Source organism: Danio aesculapii, chromosome 17 (assembly GCF_903798145.1).
Source record: "Danio aesculapii chromosome 17, fDanAes4.1, whole genome shotgun sequence".
NCBI classification, from domain to species: domain Eukaryota; kingdom Metazoa; phylum Chordata; class Actinopteri; order Cypriniformes; family Danionidae; genus Danio; species Danio aesculapii.
The window spans coordinates 42,090,874-42,110,580 of record NC_079451.1 but is presented as its reverse complement, the minus strand read 5'-3'; the positions used below and the strand labels follow the sequence as shown (position 1 = coordinate 42,110,580).

Here is a 19,707-nt window from a genome sequence, read left to right as displayed (position 1 = left end):
GGTAACGTATGTGCCCTTTAAGTTATTTTTTCCTTCCTAAAAATAGTAAAGCTTAAAGTTTAATTATTATTGCTATTATTATTGGAGAAAATTATAAAAATAGAGCATTTTATTGTATAGTGTTATCTATAGTACTTTATAATTTTTGAGCAATTTAATTTGGTCGAAGCATGCATTCACTCTTAACATACAATACAGAAATACACCAAGCATTTTTCCATTTAAGCATTATACCATTCATTTATCTATCATATTTAAATGCTTATCGTTTTGCAGTGGAATGGAGTTTGTTTTAGTATTCCTGTGGTGCAATGGTGGAAATAAAACTTGACTTTACTTTTGAGTCAAACATGCAGGTTCAATGTTGAAACCGTCTTTGGTTTGAAGGGTTGAGCTCGTCTATTCAGCACACACTGTGAGAAATGACTGCAGTGAATCTCCACATGCACTCATCAATACCGTCAAGGGAGAATGGAAGAAAACTCAAGGCCAGGTCTTTGTACACTGAATCTGATGGATTAAAATAAGACAGAAGTATTTGAGGCTTAGAAAAATGCATTATAAATGAATTCCATTTCAAGACAAAACAAGGCTCAAAGGAATGTTTTGGGTTCAAAAGTGATATTTGTTTATGCAAACTGTGGGACAAAGTCAGAATTATTGTTTGTGGTAATCGGCAGGCTGCCAGAGATGATGTGGATAACCACAGATGATATTTTCTCTCAGTTTGCGCAGTCTTTATCACACTAGTTTCATGTAAACATTTATAATGTTTAAGTCTTGTGGTCAGACTTCTAAAACAATGCATATTTGAATGTCTGCCCTAGAGTAGTGTCCCGGACACTTGCACTGGATGTTTTTTAATCTATTATTTTATAGACATCATTAAAAGAAGTCCTAGAGAGTCACATGATATTTATATGCATTATACAAGTGGTCTTGTATACTCACTGTAAAAATGGTTGTGATTTTAATGGTAAAATAACCAAATAAATCTGTTGCAATTTAATCTCATGTAAATATTCACAACTGCACCAAATTGCATATTTTGTTTCATTTAGATTTTCGCTCATGAGACAAGTAATAGTTATTATTGCTCCTTTATTCAATAAATTGAATTTATTTATTTCAGGCTTGACATAAACACAAAATTTCACTTGTTATTAAAAACGAAGGAACTCAAAATTATTTTCTATTTGCAAAATTAAATGTCACATTGTTCATTATTTTTATTTTTTATTTTTGTATTTATTTATTTTTATTATTTAAAGATTTACAATGACAGAGCAGTGGTAAAGGTGTTTCATTTCAACATATACAATAATATAGCCATCTATTATACAATCGTCCATCGGCTAGTAATTCAAGTCTTTTGTGAAGGGTAAAATTAAATAAAATAAATAAATTCAAATAAAAATTACATTGTTTATTATTAATGTAACTTTACATATTTCTTATATATATATATACAGTTGAATTCAGAATTATTAGCCCCCCTGAATTATGAGCCCCCCTGTTTATTTTTTCCCCCTAATTTCTGTTTAACAGAGAGAAGATTTTTTTTTCAACACATTTCTAATCATAATAGTTTTAATAACTTATTTCTAATAACTGATTTATTTTTTCTTTGCCATGATGACAGTAAGTAATATTTTACTAGATATTTTCAAGGCACTTCTATACAGCTTAAAGTGACATTTAAAGGCTTAACTAGGTTATCTGGGTTAACTAGGCAGGATGGGGTAATTAGGCAAGTTATTGTATAATGATGGTTTGTTCTGTAGACTATCAGAAAAAACATAGCTTAAAGGGGCTAATAATTTTGACCTTAAAATGGTTTAAATAAATTTTTAAACTGCTTTTATTCTAGCCGAAATAAAACAAATAAGACTTTCTCCAGAAGAAAAAAATATTATAGAAAATACTGTGAAAATTTCCTTGCTCTGTTAAACATAATTTGGGAAATATTTAAAAAAGAAAAAAAATCAGAGGGGGCTAATAATTCTGACTTCAACTGTTTGTGTATTCTGATATACATATTTCTTTTTACCGATGATTGACTGAAATATAATGGAGAAGTGATAAATAAATGGAGTCGTTCCCTAACAAATTAAAAATGTATGGGATCAGACAATGAGACAAGATTCTGTCAGCTGAATATTAATGCAAAGCTGCTGATGGGTGTCCCGCGAGACCTGCTGTGATTCAGACCAACACACAGTGCCTTCAGGCTATTATTAAGTTCAGCGCGCTTGTCATGTTTGATACATCCTACAAAACGCTTTACTGTTGTTCAAACAACACATATGTCAGAAACGGAGATTTTAAAACTCCAACAGAGACAAGAAAATATTTGCAAGACATTATCTGACCTTTTGTACTGCTCACTTTAACAGTACTAAAATTAACAGACTATTAGGATTACTAAGGATAGCATGTCAACATCTTGTTAAGGGGTTGATTAATGTTATAACAGTTATTCCAATAATAGTTTAGCAGAATACTACAAGAATATTGGCTATTTACTGATACTGATTAATACATTATTCTGCCTGATCATATTTCTGATCTCTCAATCCTACTCCATGTCTAAACTTAACAGCACTCACTAACCATTAATAAAAACCAAAAGTTGTAGTTAATTGTGAGGTCGACGAACCAGGAAGGCTCATAGTGGGTTATCGATGGATGGTAATGCAAGAAAACCTCCGAAAAATGATGGCACTACTTGCTGATGTAAAGTGTAAAGTGTTGAGAGGGAAAACCAAAATAACCCCAAAACCCCAGCAAAGTAACAAAACACCTCATCACAAAAAGAGTGAATAAATATAATACAGACTTTTCTACAAAATTACCAGCAATTATCTGGAAAGGGATAATGTGTGAACAGGCCCTTTTTGAAAATACCGGTAAATTCATTCTGGAAATTTTCTGAATATTTGAAAGGGTCTATAGAAATAATAATAATAATAATAATAATAATAATAATAATAATAATAATAATAATAATAATAATAATAATAATAAAAGTAAATACTATAGTATTTTTGTAACAAACTATAGTATAGTATAGTAGTCTCCACTTTCCTTCCTAATCTGTAACTGCCTCTCTGTCTATACCACTAACTGTACTCTCTCTCTCTCTCTCTCTCTCTCTCCCTCTCAAAAAAAAAAAAAACTTTACTAATGCTTAGCTTCTTAGACTTTACACACCTGAAACTTGTCTATAGCACTTGTTCACTGCTGCTCTTATAGTTGTGTAAATTGCTTCCTTGTCCTCATTTGTAAGTCGCTTTGGATAAAAGCGTCTGCTAAATGACTAAATGTAAATGTAAAGTTTTTGACCTGTTGCGGTAGTTGCTATGGTAACACAACAACTACAGTATTATAGACAGCCCAATAATACGTTTTCTAGACCTATATATTACTACTACAATACACCATAGTTAGCAGTAGTAAAAGCTAAAGTATGCTACAGTATTTATTACATAGTTTGCAATAGTATTGTTAAAAAAGTGTAGTATATCTGTAGTGCATGTAGCCAAAAAAAAAACATTACCACTAAAAATTGTGGAGATGCTTTAGACCAGGGATGGGCAATTAATTTATCCACAATTTTCCACATTTTGGGGTCACATTAGACTCTGGGGCAGTTTTAGAGGGCCAGACCAATACAGTTTATTTGTTTAATAATAATAACAACAACAATAATAATAAAAATAATAATAGTTATATAATAATGTATATGCCACAGAGTTTTGTTTGATTGCTTCACCTCAGTTAATTTTAATTAATTAATTAATTAATTATTATTATTATTATTATTTTTATGTTTAGTGAGAGAATTCTAGTCTGTGTTGGGCTGAACAAATGCACTGAAGTCAGGTTGAATGCTAGGTGATGATCACTAAGAGAGGATCTGTATCTGGATTTGTTAAATTGTTAATCTGTGGTAACTAGTCTACCTTTATTACTGTGTTATTCCATACAAAGTATGCTGCCTGGTTGTTTTCTGTTTTTCTATGACCCGTGGTTTGCTCAATGCACCCTGAAATGTTACTGGATGCGCATGCCTTCTTATTTGTGTGCCGAACCCTCCACTTAAAATAACGAAACTGAGCACGCATAAGACACTATATGTGAAAGTTTCCTTTTGTTGACTCTCTTGTTAGACCATATCAATAAACCTTCATCCTATTACCCACATGAAAAAATAATATAGTAATTTAGTTAGCAATACATGTGTTTTTGAGCCATACTATCGTGAAGTCTATTACACTGTATACTGTGTGTGTTATAGTACATTTCAACACCTTGTTAATGAATGCTACGGTCTACTGTAGTACTAACTATAGTGAACTTATAAACTGTAATAAATACTGTACTGTAAAAAAATGCAATGATAAAAAGTCAAGACGACAAATATACTTAGGTTTCTGTAACTTATTTTAATAAGTTAATCAGGTTTCAACGACATCTTTTTTTATCAGTTTGATTGATGCAAGTTGAGTTGACTAGAAAAGTTAGTTTGATTCAACTAAAAAATTAAAGCAGTACGATTTTTTGTAGTTTACTTTAGTCTTTGCTACATTAAAATGTGTTGTATAGTATAATATATCCCATAATTCCAGAAAAATACAATATTGGGTCATTTGTTTATATTACCATGGATGTTGTGTTACCATAGCAACTATAGAACTATGAAAACAGTAGTTGTGTTACCATTGAAACTCTGAATTACCATAAGAGATTAAATCAAGTGCTTAACATAGCATGCTTCAAAACACTCTAGTGTTTACTATAAGTTACTATAGTATGTTTTTTATGTGGGTAAAGAGCAGAGATTAGATTAAAATAAAGGCTGTGCGTACATTAATGTGATCCATGTCAAATGTTGAACAAAACCGACTCTATCTCTGCAGTCTGAACTAAACATCCAAGCAGAAAGAACAAAGCTGAACTACAGTCATCTGAGCCGAGCCGCCTGAGGTCAGGACATTGTCCAAGAAGCGTTTTCTTCACAGATTTGCTTACTCATACAACCTCTTACCACACAAATTCTCAATTATGAAATCCCAGCTATGCCTTTGTACTTTAAAAAGCCTGTGATCCGGTCCAAAGGTCTTCAAAAATCAAACAAAAGAAGCCAAGAATAGAACTATTTACCTAAAGCAAAAAAGGCGATCTACTTCAGCATCAGCTCAGAGTGTTTCAGGGGCTCTTTTCTTCTTTGGAGAATCCACACAATGGCATCTCCTCGCTGTCAGCCTGCGGATCATTAAGACTATTAATGGTGGAGTAATGTAGACCTGCACAATGACAATTATCCCTTTTCTAGGCACACAAACCCTCTTAAAAGACCCTTCACTTCCATTTCCCCGTGAACAGGCGCAGTGCTGACATTTTACTGGCACACATGAGTGCTTCTCCATCACAGGTACATGCAGACTGCGGTGCAGATGAGTGATGAGAGATTTACATGCAGAACACCACAAAGAAAGGAAAAAACTATATTACAAAAAGAATGGGAACAGTGGAGTAATATAGTTTTATACAGGGCAAGGAAGGATTAGATTGGTCAAAAGTGACAGAAAATGTATTGATGATGCTTTTAATTATAGTTGAGGGCAAAATTATTAGCCCTCCTGTAAAATGTAATTTCTTATTCTAATTAAAGTGCTGGTAAACAGAAATATTTTTTTCCAATACATTTTTAAACATAATAGTTTTAATAACTCATTTCTAGGGCCAGATGGAATCTGTGGACATTTTTTCTATTTCACGTAGCAGGGATATTTATCCATATAGATTGAATCAGGTAGAAATTCTTTTTTGTGTACTGGCTCTGCTGCTTGGAATGCTTTGCCCACGACTTTTAAAGAGATTCAAATTGAGAGTGATTTTAAAAGGGAAATTACAAAAGTGGTTGTTTTATAGTTGATGTTGAGGATTTTGTTGTGCTGAGTTGCTGAGCTGATGATGTTTGCATTCCATTTATGATTTGCTCGTTAATTTAAAAAAAAATAGAGGACCACAATGGAAATAAGCCTGTGGTTTTTTCTGTACTTTATCCTCGACAGTTTTTGAAATAATGTATGAATTGGTCTAACTGGACTTGTTTGTATATTTTTGTTAGAATTGTCAAATAAAATCAATCAATCAATTCTGCTGAGAATTTTGGTAAAAATCTGCGGATTTCTGCGGAATTATTTTGGGAGTATCATAACTAAAACCTTAATATGTGAAATAAAAAGTAATATCTTTTTAACTTTTATTTAATGTTTAAAATTCAAATCCAATAAGATCCACTTTATTTGGTAATATAAGTCTCTCATATAATATCTCTACTAAAAGACAGAAAATATTACTGTACAAACTGCATTGTACATAAATCAGATGAACATTTTCATATTAGTCAATAATATTACTGTAATTAATAAAACAACTGTATAAATATAAATTTACACACATTTACTCAAGTAAATAAACAGAATTAATGATGGGCTAAAAATCTGCAGAATTCTGCGGTAATTCTGCGCTCGCAGATTCTGTGTGGGCTTATAATAATATAACAATCATATACAGGGCTTGACATTAACTTTTTTGATCACCAACCACTGTGGCTAGAAGTTTTCCAAAGTTACTAGCCACTCTCCATTTTTGCTAGCCACAATTTTGTTGTTGGGAAAATATATTTTATATGCATAAATTTGACTTTGACATGCTAAAATGACTTAATTTAGACAACATGTAATTTGTGTTATGTCCACATGCCTCCTCAATCATTTCACTTTTTGTGTGTGTATTGTGTATGAGCTTGCTCAATGAGCATGAGCAAATGGGTTGTGGTTTCATGGTGTTGCATTGGAATTAGTTCTTATTTCACATGACGTTTCAAGACTCACCATTAAGGATTTACCTAATTTTTCTATGGCCACACCAAAAATAAATAAACAAATAACTAATTATTTCTTAGCTTCAAATTTTAACTAATAAAAAATATATAAAAAACTATCTAAAAATAGTTGTATACATGCACTTTTTATTCAACAAAACCTTTCAGGACTAGTCTAGTTTTGGCCTAGATGTCTATTAGATTTTCACTGACAGCCCAAATTAAGCCTTGCTTTAGCCAAGACGACTATGTTTAGATTAGACATCTTTTAAAAACATGCTTGCTGGGTTCTTTCCACTGCTTAAAAATTACAGAACACAATTGCTCTTTCAGCACAATTTTGAAAATTGTATATAAATGTTTGTTTCATTTGTCAAGGAACAGAAAAGAGGTCAAAGGCCTCTAGATTACACCTATTTTATCAAAATAAAATATGATCATGGCTTGATTTTTAATGATTTAATTAAGACAGTAAGGTCTGACTTTACTGAGACAAAAGTCTTGTCACTTAACAGAAATAATGTCCAGTATAGAATATAAAGTCATGGTGCAATGGAAGAAGAATTAATATTGTGTATGACTCCCATGAGCTTGGAGGACTGCATCCATACATCTCTGCAATGACTCTAATTACTTATTAGTAAAGTCATGTGAAATGGCAAAGAAAGCGTTCTTGCAGGACTCCCAGAGTTCATCAAGATTCCTTGGCTTCATCTTCAATGTCTCCTCCATCTTACACCATACATGCTCAATAATGTTTATGTCTGGTGATTGGGCTGGCCAGTCCTGGAGCACCTTGGCCTTTTTTGCTTTCAGGAACTTTGATGTGGAGGCTGAAGTATGAGAAGGAGCAGCTATACTTCTAAAAAATTTGCCCTCTCCTGTGGTTTGTAATGTAATGGGCAGCACAAATGTCTTGATAACTCAGGCTGTTGATGTTGCCATTCACTCTGCAGAACTCTCAACGCCCCATACTGAATGTAACCCCAAATAATGATTTCTCCTTCACCTAACTTGACTGGTTTCTGTGAGAATCTTGGGTCCATGCGGGTCCAATAGGTCTTCTGCTGTATTTGTGATGCAGTTAAACAGATTCATCTGAAAAATCTACCTTCTGCCACTTTTCCAAATGATCAACTAGAAGTCAAGATATTATTTGTTGCTCTTACAACTGGGATGGATGACAAGACTTTTGTCAGGTAGTGTATACTTATGTCACCACAAATTGGAGGAACAATCAAGGTTTAGCATACAGTAAATAAAATAATTACTGTAAAAGCAGATTGTAGACTTAAACGTCAAGTATACACTCACAGTCTTGCTCGGCTCCAGTGTGTTTCACGAATGTTCTCCATTTGTGCTTCTACAATGCTGTAAGAGTTCTCTGTTCTGGTGCCACGTCTAGAGTTCAAGATGTGAAGCTTTGTTTGAAAACATCTGAAAGAAACTCTTTATGAGATAAAAAAAGCATTTCCACCGCAGCCTGTGTGTCCTTTGAGAACAGATGACACCCGAATGGAAATGTCAAATCTAAAACCAAATGCTGCAGCAAACACTTTATGGCCCTATTTGAAAAGAAATAAAATCACTCATATTCAGACACATCTGCTGTCTTCCAAATGTCAAACAACACATGTAATTGGCCTGGTTTCCAAATGCTTCATAGCTCTCATATTACTCTCTGTCTTATTAACAGGTCAGAATCTTTTATTTGCTTTACAGATTTCATAGCTTTTACAGATCCAAAGTAATTAAAAGCACTTCATGAAAAGCCAAAAAGATCAAAATCCCTGGCAAAAACTGTATTTACATGCACCTCTCAATTTAGAAATGTGGTTGGGTGTTTTTGTATTTTTTTTTCATTCACTCATTCATTTTCCTTCAGCTTAGTTCCATGTTTTTCAGGGGTCACCACAGTGGAATGAACCACCAACTATTCTGGAATGTGTTTAATACAGCGGATGCCCTTTCTGCTGCAACCCAGTACTGGGAAAAATCCTTAATTTCATACATTCACACACACTCATACACTACAGCCAATTTAGTTAATCAATTCCCCTTTAGCGCATGTCTTTGGACTGTGGGGGAAACTGGAGCACCCGGAGCAAAGCCACGCGAACACGAGGAGAACATGTAAACTCCACACAGAAATGCCAACTGGCCCAGCAGGAACTCGAACCAATGACCTTCTTGCTATTAGTGCTAACCACTGAGCCACCGTGCTGCCCCTTGCTCAGTTTAAAGTAAAGAAAACATCTAAAATACCCCCTTAAATGTTGCTTTTATCACACCACTAATCAGTGTCTTTACTTTAATTCTATTCCATTAAAATGTCAGAATTATAGATATTTTGATAAGTATCGATACTGGAATATTTATTCATTTATTCATTTTCTTTTTGGCTTAGTGCCTTTATTAATCTGGGGTCGCCACAGCGATTTTATTTTGTTTTATTTTGTTTTGTTTTGTTTTATATTGTTTTATTTTGTTTTATTTTATTTTTTTATATTATTTTATTTTGTTTTATTGTATTTTATATTGTTTTATATTGTTTTATTTTATTTTATATTGTTTATTTTATTTTATTTTATTTTATTTGTCCATCTATCTATTTATTTATTTATTTAGACATGGACATCAAAATTACACTGGACCACCAAATGCATTTGTTTAAGTGTTTTAGCAGACTTGCTAATTCTCAACACCTGTCCACGGAAGGCTTTACATAAAATGAAAATAAAATAGATACATCTACACAACATTATAATTCTTTACATAAAATTGTAATAAGGCAAAAGCAAAGGCGGCATGATCAAACAAACTAATAGTAGACTATGTAAGTACACTACTAAAAACAGTTATAATCCTTTTTAATTTTAGGGTAACAGGTAAATCATTCCACAATTTGGTTCCTTTAACAGAGAAAACAGATTGACCAAAGACGTCTTACAGTTTGAAACAAGACAGTCACCATTAGCCATAGCTCGTGTGACTCTGTGAGGGGTTTGATGCCTACTGATTAGATCTAATAACAGCATTGGAACTTGATTATTTAAACACCAATTTAAGATAATTAAATAATAATTAAAAGGCTATGTTTACATAAAACATCACAAAGACGACATCACATAGGCTTTAAATCCATCATTTTAATTGCTTGTTTATATATCAAATCAATAGGCTTCAATGTGGATACTAATTACTAATGCAATATGACAAGTATGAGAATATCATTGTGTGCATGTATAGTTTTGCAATACGAAATGAAGAATGAACTGGCAATTATTCCAGCAAATGTTTTACGCAGTGGATACCCTTACAGCTGCAACCCAGTACTGGGAAACACCTGTACACACTAATACACTACAAACAATTTAGTTTGCCCAATTCACCTGTACCGCATGTCTTTGGACTGAAACCGGAGCACCCGGAGGAAACTCAGACTCAACTTTATTATCCCATTTAGGGAAACTAAAATTGCAGCAAGGTGCCGTAACACAGGCGAAGTTCCATGTACACATTAATAAAATATTACCCCACAACATCCAATACACCATATTAAAGGTGCATCTCCCTCCCCCCTGGACTCATTTAACGAACTAATGGCCACCATTATAAAAGAATTTCTGACTCTATTTGTCCTGCAAATAGGAACTCTAAAACGACGTCCTGATTGCAACAGCTGAAACACAGAGTACAATGGGTGATCCGGGGTGCATAGGATACCCTGAGCTCTCTTTAAATCACTAGCATGGTAAATTATCGTTCTTGCCAACTCGATGCCAACACGAGCAGAACATGCAAACTCAACACAGAAATGCCAACTGACCCAGCCGAGGCTCGAACCAGTGACCTTTTCGCTGTGAGGCAACAGTGCTAACCACTGAGACACCCTTAAATCAATTTTTTTTAGGGGTTTATTGTACTAGATATGCATGCAAAGTAGTGCATATTTAATATGTGGTGACTCAATTGCATGTTTAAACATTGCGTTTTACTAAACTTGTAATAAAAAAATGTGTGATTCTTAATGTAATCATTCAACTGGGAAAGTATTATGATATTATTACATTTTTTACCCTGTTTACCTGTGAAGGAGCACATATTTAAAATAGGTGCACAAATTGAATATATCATGTTCAGAATGTGAATTGGATCTGTATTCTGAGGGAAATGGGTAAGTGTAATGCAGTGATCCGTTTCTAACCTGAGATAACACTTTCTTGCTTTGCTTTTCTAATCCCCGCAGCACTTGCTTTAACCGAGAGGTAACGCGGATACGGTTGCCACGGCAACATCTTATCAGCCTCCAGTACCCGTTCATCCATCCTCATCCGCCCCTCCATCATTCATTCATCCCGGTGATCTGTGTGCAATTAAAACACACTCACGGCGCCTCAGACACTTCACACACACTCATTTTATAACGATGCTCGGGGTCCCTCTGTGTGTGTCCTTAAGCAACAATGACTGCTGTGATTGACTTTATCTGAAAAAGAAGGAAACAAATAAATTATTTGTCTTTCACAGATACAATTTATTCTGGAAAGGCAGAAATGATTGATGTACATTTTTTTAAACATTTGTTACAGTTTTTTTTCATAGGACATCTGTATTAATAATACATTAAATTAAATTACTTTATGTTTATTTTTTATTTATTTGGCCAGGTGCCATATATTAGGCAGGATAATGAACACCCAGACGATCATTGTTGCAAAAGAAACTCCTTTGGGAAAATTCAATTCAGGATCTTTATTATGTTTTTCTTTTGTTTTATTTTATTATTATTGGAACGATAACTAACTTCATGCAAAAAAAGGCATGAAAAAATATATATTACAGATTAGCTTTAAACTGAAGCTTACAAGTGTAAATGGGGCCTTAATTCCTTCATGTTGTCCCAACACAAACTGATTGTGTGGAACCCAACATTTTTTACAGTATTCTGTCACACTGTACACAAAAAAAAAAATGCTGGGTTTCACACAATTTCTTACTGTTGTCCCAACACAAATTGATTAAGTTAATCTGTTTTTACAAATTTAAGTGGAGTAAACATAAAACAATAAAGTTGTGCCAAAAAACCCAAGAATTGTGTTGATTCAGCTCTTTTTAAATAAGTTGATCAAACAAGCAACAAACATAATTTTTTGAGTGTAGAAACATGTCACGAAAACAAATTCCTCAATTCAGGATCTTCATTATGTTTTCTTTTGTTTTATTTCATTATTATTGGAACGATAACTAACTTCATGCAAAAAAAGGCATGAAAAAATATATATTACAGAAAAACAGAATATGATTTATTTATGTGTCAAGAAAACTATTGATGACATTTCTTCCATATTAAAAATAGGCCTTTATTTAGAGCATTTATTTTACATAAAAAACAAGAGAGCTTTATACCTTTATATTTATTTTTAGATATGCCTGTAACTTCTTTGAATTTTTCATTTCCTCTAAAAACAAGTGCCAAACCTGGTAGTTTGAAGGATAGTAGCACAGTATAAAGACATCGAGCATAGACATACTGTAGGCAAAAGGAAATAGCATTTTAACTGAGCTAAATTGATTTTAATTCATTTATAGGCCTAAAATTCAGGTTGCGTGGTGTATTTATTTATTGAGAGTAATCCACAAAAAGCCAAAAAAAGTTCAGGGAAAATGTATTTTTATACACCGTGTAATTTTGGGCTTTTATTATTATAGCAATTATAGGCTTTTTGGTTTCTGTATAATCTAATGTAAAGAAGACATCTGAAATATAGCTTTATAAGTTTCTATTGTAAGATACACCTTTAAATGTTTACTGTCTTTACCTCGCAATAAAGCTCTTTCTGATTCTGAATCGGTGACTGTAGATTTCTATTACAATACATGTTCTAAACCTTTTCAGAAAAAAAGGTAAAACCTGGTAGTTTGAAGGACAGTATAAAGACACAGCAAAAAGCTTTTTTGCTTAACTAAACTGATTTGAACTCATTTATAGCCTTAAAATTCAGGTTACGTGCTGCATTTATTCATTGAGAGTAGTTAAAAACACTTCATGCAGGCAAAAGCGCAGTATTTTCATGCACTTCCCAATTTAGAAAGTGTGATTGGTGTTTTGTCTAGTGTAAAGGAAACATCTAAACTACATCTTTACATATTTGTTTTGTCACACTATCAATCTGACTGTAGATTTCTATTACAATACATGTTTTTAAACTTTATTCTTTGATTTACATTGATGTCATTTTCTGAAAAAAGGTAAAATCTTGTAGTTTAAAGGATAGTAGCACAGTATAAAGACATAGAAAACAGCTATTTAGCTGAGCTAAATTGATTTGAACTCATTTATAGCCTTAAAATTCAGGTTACGTGCTGCATTATTTATTGAGAGTAGATAAAACACTTCATGAAAAGCCAAAAGTGCAGGCGAAAGCAAAGTATTTTGATGCACTTCCCAATTTAGAAAGTGTGACTGTTTGGTGTTTTGTCTAATGTAAAGAAAACATCTAAACTACATCTTTAAATATTTGTTTTGTCATCAATCTGACTGTAGATTTCTATTACAATACATGTTCTTAAACTTCATTCTTTGATTTACATTGATGTCATTATCTGAAAAAGGTAAAACCTGGTAGTTTGAAGGACAGAATGACAGTATAAAGACACAGCAAAGAGCTTTTTTGCTGAGCTAAACTGATTTGAGCTCATTTATAGACTTAAAATTAATTTATTTCATTTATTTATTGAGAATAGTTAAAAACACTTCATGAAAAGCCAAAAGTGCAGGCAAAGGCACAGTATTTTCATGCACTTCCCAATTTAGAAAGTGTGACTGTTTGGTGTTTTGTCTAATGTAAAGAAAACATCTAAACTACATCTTTAAATATTTGTTTTGTCATCAATCTGACTGTAGATTTCTATTACAATACATGTTCTTAAACTTCATTCCTTGATTTATATTGATGTCATTTTCTGAAAAAGGTTTAAAACTGGGTAAAGGTAGCACAGTATAAGTTAAATAGAGACAACAAGATGAATTAAATATCACGTTTAACAACTACAGTGAGATTAGATCCAGCAGTAGATCCTTGATGAACAGTCCGACGTGCACAGCCGTCATCTGGGTAGATGACTGCCTGGAGCTCAGACCTCGATACGCTGCATCGCATACCAGAGTGTGTGTGGTCACGTAATGTGCGTTTTCTGCGGAGTAGTGTGGACAGAGAGTTGTTCAAAACGCTGGGTTAAACGACAGTGTGAATGCTGATCGTTTTCATTCTAAAACGCCATTTTAAAACTAAAGCGTACAAGTGTAAATGGGGCCTTAATTCCTTCATGTTGTCCCAACACAAACTGATTGTGTGGAACCCAACATTTTTTACAGTGTTCTGTCACACTGTACACAAAAAAAATGCTGGGTTTCACACAATTTCTTACTGTTGTCCCAACACAAATTGATTAAGTTAACCTGTTTTTACAAATTTAAGTGGAGTAAACATAAGTGAAGCTTTGTTATAAACTAATTTCGAGAGGATCACGTGCTTATGATTGCTAGCGGCTGGATCCGCATTGTCCAATTCTCAATGCACAAATCAGACGACTCCTAAGCTACTACAAATACCCTGGGTTACGTACCACCGCTATCTTCGTAGAATCCCCCCATCCACCCCTACTCCTCCTCCTTCCTAGATGGGTGACACGGTGGCCCAGTGCTTAGCACTGTTGCCTCACAGCAAGAATGTCTCTGGTTCTAGGCTTTACCAAACCAGCAGACATTTCTGTGCGGAGTTTGCATTTTCTCCCCGTGCTCATGTGGGTTTCCCCCGGGTTCCCCGGTTTCCTCCCACCGCCCAAAAAACATGCAACATAAGTTAATTGACTAATCCAAACCGGCACTATAGACATGCTCCTAGTAAATGGTTATCTCTCAAGAGCAATCACTGGCTGTTCATTGGTTATTAAAGCGGGGGAGTTCTCGAGATCTACCTGAGCTCAAACTCCCCTCTCGCCCAGTAAAGGGAGGGAGTCCTGGGCTTGAGGATCTTATGAGCTCAGGGCTCTCTCCCGGGACAGCATGCCAAACAAGCTTATAATTAATCATCAGCTAAGTGTGAACTCTTGAAAACAATAAAGTTGTCCCAAAAAAAAAACAAAAATTGTGTTGATTCAGCTCTTTTTAAATAAGTTGATTATACAAGCAACAAACATAGTTTTTGTGTAGAAACATGTCACGAAAACAAATTCCTCGTTATTTGTAAACATGCAATAAAGCTCTTTCTGATTCTGAATCTGTGACTGTTTATACAACAATACATATTTTGAAACTTCATTGTTTGATTTATTCAGATGTCATTTTCTGAGAAAAATTTGTTATGGTAGAATACTATCACAGTATAAAGACACAGCTAAGACCTGAGCTAGACGAATTTTAACCCATTTATAAGCTTAAAATTCAGGTTACGTGCTGCATTTATTCATTCAAGCTGTCACGGCCATGTTGATTAATAAATCAACATTACAGCTGCTGGGCTTATCAACAACTTACACACTAATAGCTCTAAATTATCCTCCATATCACACACTGCTTTTCCACCACAGGATAATCACATTTAATACATTCATTGCTTTGTATAATTACTCTTTCCTGATTGATCAAAGTGTCCATCACAGCCTGGCAGCGAGACATTATACCACAAAACAAATACAGCCACTTTTCCAAGCATAAATCAAATAATACCCAGAACCGATTAAACCGAGCACATGGGAGCTGTATAATCATACTATAAAAGCACAACCTGGACTATTTTAAGGCTCCGTTTCGGTCACTTGAGAACGAGTCCTAATAAACACGGAGCCGTCCGCACTTTCATCACACCCTCAATTACGCAGAGACGTGTTTACTCAGGACGACGTTCCTCTCTCGCCATCCCATCGCTCACACCATCTGAGGCGTAAATCAACCCTCAACAAATTTTCCTCGTCTTTGGCGGTATCCCTTAATCGCCTTAATTAAATGGCGACTGTGGCTCCAAAAATAACTTGGACTTTCCAGCTCTCCGAAAGGCCAGATCAAACAAACATCTGCAAAAGCGCATCCACCGGGGTCTGCGGTGGGAATTCAAGCGGCGACCGAAACTCTCACAAACGTCACACAATAAAAGACGGACTCCATTAAGGCCTAACAGTTTCAGATCTGCTTCATGTTAGGGAAAATACTGAGGTTTTTTTTTTCTGTCCCACTTCAATCTTGACTCTGGGTTTCTGTAAAGCTCCTGGATTAGTGTCTGATCTCCTCGGCTACTCTGATGTCTTTCTGCTGTCCATCAGGTGAAAAATATTAACCAGATAAACGCTACTCCCCCTTGGCGTATGAGAATTATGGATACATGCATACATATTTCAAGTTCAAATGGCACCTTGCTTGTGAAAAGTCAAACTAGTTTGCTTGTGCTGACTGTATAACTTTTTATTTATGCACGTTTTGCTAGCTTGATGCTTTTCTATTTTATTTTATTTTATTTTGTTTTATTTGGACCAATTAAAAATAATAATAATATGTTTTGTCCTGGCTCATGCAGCCTTTAAATTCACTGTTAAGAATTTCCTGTAGAATCTAAAGTAACTTAGTGTACACTGTAAAAAAAATCTGTTATTTTATGTTATTTTTCGGCTGTTAAATTACAGAAATTTACCGTAAAATAACGAACTGTAAATTACAGAAATTTCCTTGCATTTAAATTCCCGGTAAATTTCTGTAATTTAACGTCTGTTATTTTACAGTAAATTTCTGTAATATAGCGTCTGTTATTTTATGGTAAATTTCTGTAATTTAACGTCTGTTATCTTACAGTAAATTTCTGTAATTTAATGGTCGTTATTTTATGGTAAATTTCTGTAATTTGTTGTCTGTTATTACACTGTAAATTTTTGTAATTTATTGTCTGTTATTTTAAGGAAAGATTTCTGTAATTTAATGTCTGTTATTTTACTTTAAATTTCTGTAATTTAACGTCTGTTATTACACTGTAATTTTTTGCAATTTAATGTCTGTTATTTTACAGTAGGATTTCTGTAATTTAATGGTTGTTATTTTATGGTAAATTTCTGTAATTTGTTGTCTGTTATTTTACAATAAATTTCTGTAATTTATTGTCTGTTACTTTACGGTAAATTTCTGTAATTTAATGTCTGTTATTTTACGGTAAATTTCTGTAATTTAGTTTCTTTTATTTCATGGTAAATTTCTGTAATTTAATGTCTGTTATTTTATGGTAAGATTTCTGTAATTTAACAAGTTATTTTACAGTAAATTTCTGTAATTTAATGTCTGTTATTTTACGGTAAGATTTTTGTAATTTAACATAAGTTATTTTACAGTAAATTTCTGTAATTTAATGTCTGTTATTTTTTTACAGTAAATTTTTTCATTTAATGTCTGTTATTTCACTGTAAATTTCTGTAATATAATGTCTGTCATTTTACGGTAAATATCTGTAATTTAACGTCTGTTAATTTATAGTAAGTTTTCTGTAATTTAACGTCTGTTATTTTACTGTAAATTTCGGTAATTTAACGGTTGTTATTTTACAGTAAATTTCTGTAATTTAATGTCTGTTATTTCACTGTAAATTTCTGTAATATAATGTCTGTCATTTCACGGTAAATATCTGTAATTTAACGTCTGTTAATTTATAGTCAGTTTTCTGTAATTTAACGTCTGTTATTTTACTGTAAATTTCGGTAATTTAACGGTTGTTATTTTACAGTAAATTTCTATCATTTTTTGGCCATCATTTTACGGTAAATTTCTGTAATTTAAGTCTGTTATTTTACAGACACCAGTTGCTGGGAAAAAAGTAAAATAGTGTTTTTTTTGTTTTTTTTACAGTGTACTATATTTAAATTTACAGCACCATTTATTTGGCTGTGTAAGTATTTACAGTAGTGTGTATCTTTACTGTACAGTAAAAATTAGCTGTAAAATGTACAGTATTACTGGCAATTTTAGTCTGTCTATGGACTGCAAGACTGGGGCGTAACATGAAGGGGCGTAACTTGTAGTAAGTTAGAGAGGCGTAACTTGCAGTTGTCGAGATCAGTCAGTACCTGGGTGTGAGAGCACATGGAAAAGCTAGGTTGATGCTGAAAGTGGTGTTAGTAAGACCAGCAGCGGGTGCTCAACCTGCAGTCTGTGTGGGTCCTACTGCCCCAGTATAATGATAGGGACTCTATACTGCTCAGTGCACCTCCTTTAAATGAGATGTTAAACCGAGGTCCTGACTCTCTGTGGTCGTTAAAAATCCCTGGATTTAACCCCAGCACAATGGCCTAATTTGCCCACTGGCCTCTGTCCATCATGGCCTCTTAACCATCCCCATACTACAATTGGCGTCATCACTCTGTCTCCTCTCCACCATCAACTGGTGTGTGGCGCAATATGGCTGCCGTTGCATCATTCAGGTGGATGCTGAACACTGGTGGTGGATGAGGATATTCCCCCCCGAAAATGTGTAAAGCGCTTTGAGTGGCCAGAAAAAAACGCTATATAAAATATAGAAATTATTATTATTAAAGTAAATGAAGATCCACTGAAATATCACAGTAACAGAGTTGACATTTAATTCACATACTATTGGTGTATCCTAAATATTTTGTATAAATTAGTTAGAGAAGAATAATGACATGCTTTAATGCCTTCTAGAGCATGTTTCCTGCAAGAGGACGTGACATCACTTGGAGCAAGACACATGCTTTTTTCCCACAGTGCTTTACTGATTGGCATGATTTTTATAACCGATGTAACAGAGAATGTAGGAACTCAATTTTATGACATTACAAATAACAGAGTTAACTTAATATTCAAAATTGTTTCATTAAAGTATTGTTTTTACAAAACACCAGGAGGATTATCTTGGAGATGCAATATGTATGCAATAGGATGATTCGAAAACTTCAGGTATACATTTAGCATCTATCTATATATTATACACAAGTACATTTGAGGATTCTGTTTATTTTATGGAGGCATCTTGTGAATTCAAACCGTACTGTTGCATGGTATTAGATGTTTTTGATTTGTGTTGGATTGATATTTCAGTAAAAGCAGTCTTTGTAAGTGAGCCATCTTTTCAGTGATTTTGGTCTGCTTGTTTTGTGCACACTAAGGTTCACTCTTATGCACACAAACTGCACTAACACAACTATTGCACCAGTGTTTGTTTTAATTGAGTCAATCCTGCCAAGTGTGAACACACCCTTAATAACGTGCCCCTGTTTTGCTATTTTAATGGTTGCTAATTTGTTTTGAAGGTCTCTTACAATAGATTTGCATTCATTCAAGGCCAAAAAACACTTTAATATTCATATAAACACACATCACAGTGTCAGCTCTTTTCTCACATGCTGCAAAAAAAGCTTTCATTACTTAGATTTTTAGTCCAGATATCTAAAATTCTTTTAATCGAGATGCATTTTCTAGGCAAGCAAGCAATAATGTCTAGTTTTAAGAAATAATGAGTCAAAATTAAGTGAGTTTTTCATTAAAACAAGCAAACGAATCGGCCAATGGGGTAAGAAAAATAATCTTATGTCAAAATGAAAAACATATTATTTTGCTTACCCCATTAGCAGATTATTTGGCTTGTTTTAAGAAAAAAAAATCACAATTTTGACTCGCTATTTCTTAAAACGAGACAATATTTTTTGCTTTTCTAGAAAATGTTTTTTTTTATTTCATAATTTTTAGATATTCGGACTAGAAACAAAACTAAAACTCTAAGTAAGAAAATCATTTATTGCAGTGCAGGGTCTGAAATGAT

At 33.6% G+C, this 19,707-nt stretch overlaps 1 long non-coding RNA gene across 3 annotated transcripts in view; it reads right to left on the bottom strand.

Moving 5' to 3' along the window:
- Positions 1–255: 255 nt before the first annotated feature.
- The window catches only part of LOC130244653 (uncharacterized), a 46,576-nt gene continuing 27,124 nt past the window's right edge, over positions 256–19,707 (bottom strand). The window contains exons 3-6 of one of the 3 annotated variants that reach the window (XR_008839243.1): positions 11,103–11,384; positions 8,210–8,332; positions 5,167–5,448; positions 256–510 (exon numbers count right to left, since the gene is read on the bottom strand). This is a non-coding gene — a long non-coding RNA (uncharacterized LOC130244653). The remainder of the gene's footprint in view (positions 511–5,166; positions 5,449–8,209; positions 8,333–11,102; positions 11,385–19,707) is intronic. The other 2 variants (XR_008839242.1, XR_008839244.1) reach the window with 2 other exon arrangements.